Source organism: Myotis davidii, unplaced genomic scaffold (assembly GCF_000327345.1).
Source record: "Myotis davidii unplaced genomic scaffold, ASM32734v1 scaffold833, whole genome shotgun sequence".
Lineage (NCBI taxonomy): Eukaryota > Metazoa > Chordata > Mammalia > Chiroptera > Vespertilionidae > Myotis > Myotis davidii.
In genome coordinates, this window is record NW_006284849.1 from 421 (window position 1) to 2,816 (window position 2,396).

Consider the following 2,396-nt stretch of genomic DNA (forward strand, 5'->3'; position numbering starts at 1 on the left):
CTATGCAAATTAACTGCCATCTTTTAGCTTCTATAATTGAAACATTGTATCTTTTGGAGTTGTTGCTTCAGGAGCTCAGAGCCTCGCAGCTGCAGACGGGGAACCTTGGCTTCCTCCATTGCTCTGGCAAGCAAGCCTCCCTGTTCCATCAGCTGCCTGGCTGCCTGCCGCCCTCGTGGCTGCCAGTTAATTTGCATATCTCACTGATTAGCCAATGAAAAGGGTATCGGTGGTATGCCAATTACCATTTTTGTCTTTTATTAGATAGGATTTCCTATTAATATACACAAAACCACCAAATCTTTATTTTAAAATCCTTTAAAATGGATTTTTCCCTTAGAATTTCCAGTTCTGAAAACTTTCTGATGTTTTGTTAAACATTTCAGGAAATTTACTTTGCATAAAGATGAGAAGAGCATCATTTTCCTACCTCTGATTTTAATGATACCTAAGATTACAAGGTAGCTTTTTCTTCAACATCATGAAGCAACCACAGTTTCATTACATTGTACAAGTCAGTGGTTCTCAACCTTCCTAATGCCGTGGCCCTTTAATACAGTTACTCATGTTGTGGTGACCCCCAACCATAAAATTATTTTCGTTGCTACTTCATAACTGTAATTTTGCTACTGTTATGAATTGTAATGTAAATATCTGATATGCAGGATGTATTTTCATTGTTACAAATTGAACATAATTAAAGCATAGTGATTAATCACAAAAACAATATGTAATTATATATGTGTTTTCTGATGGTCTTAGGCGACCCCTGTGAAAGGGTCGTTTGACCCTCAAAGGGGTCGCGACCCACAGGTTGAGAACCGCTGGTATAAGTTTCACTTATTTTTTTTTAGCAATTTTTTTAGCAATGATACCAAGCTCTGTCCTAAACACTAGGAATTAAATAGTAAACTAACAAATGAAAAACCATAGTTCTTGCCTCATGGAGCTTACCTTCTAGTTGGAGAATATAAATCAAATAAATACATACCAATAAAATGTCAAATTTAGTAAGTGCTATGAAGAAAAAATACCAAGGTGTATCCCTTTTGACATTGGCTTAAGTCCTCATGTCTTTCCTGAGTTATTGTAATGTTTTTCCTATCTGTCCCATCACCAGTTTTGCCATTTACCACATCCACATCATCTGTCCCTGTCTTTTAAAACACTTCAGAATCACTAGGTTTCTCACACAAGTCTCTAGCAATATTCCCCTTACAGCTTCATCTTTATCTACCACCGTGTGACCAAACACCATGTAAGGACATTTCAGACAAGCACAGACAGCATATATGACAGTGGTCCCATAAGATTATAATGGAGCTGAAAAGTGCCTATCACTTAGTGACATAGCAGTTGTCACGGTGAAGTCATAAAGCAACACAATGCATTAATGTTTTGTGGTGTCTCAGCCTGTCAATACTCATGCTCTCACTAGGAACTCCTGGGGACACTCATCTGGGCCTTGTGAGCTTCCCACAGAAAGCTCCTCTTTCTAAGCAATGTTAAATTTAGATGACCCTTGGGGGTTTTGTGATGATTATAAGACACCCTTCCTCAATAACCATTAGGAAACTTTGAAGGAAAAAGAGTTTATTACAAGAACCAACAAGGGCCTTGGGTCCTGTTTTTGTTGAGGTGGGAAGTGGGGGCCTAAGGTTTCAAAGGCTTATTACTCTTTATTGGTAAATTTAAAATGTGAGCAGGAATTCAATGACCAGGAAAAGAAAAACAAGTGGCCCCAATGGTCAGCTATCAAAATTAACCAAGATCTTTAAAATGAAGGAACCTCAGTGCGGGAAGGTAGACTGTCTATTTATCTAGTCTAGTGGTTGCCAAAGTATTTATTTGAGATAACCTTCACTGAAGTGTGTGCCTTTCTAAAATGCCTCAGAAATCAAAGCTTAAGCCAGGTACTGACATTACAAAAAGAAAAATCAACTGTCAGGGCTTACAATGCAATTTACTCAAGTTTTTGCATTGATGCTGGTATACAGAAACCTACTGCATGCCAGTCGTATAAAAGTATAGCACAATGGAAATTACAGTAGGAGGCTATATTAAATGTGTAACAATGGAGAATGTAACCCACTCCACCATTCTTTTGACCTTTTTCTGTAAATGCTGACTGACTAGTATGTAGTTTGTAGATAAGCAGCATGTTTGTATAAGCACCCAAGGAACTAACTTCAGAAAATGCAAACTCCGACCTTCAGTCACCCCAGCTCCGGAGATTTGCTGACCTTCAAATGTAAAACCAGGATGACATAGAGCCAGGATGATGAAGATCAGGATGAGGCACTAGACCAGCCGTGGGCAAACTACGGCCCGCGGGCCGGGTCCGGGCCATTTGAAATGAATAAAAATCTTGAAAAAAAAAGACCGTACCCTTTTAT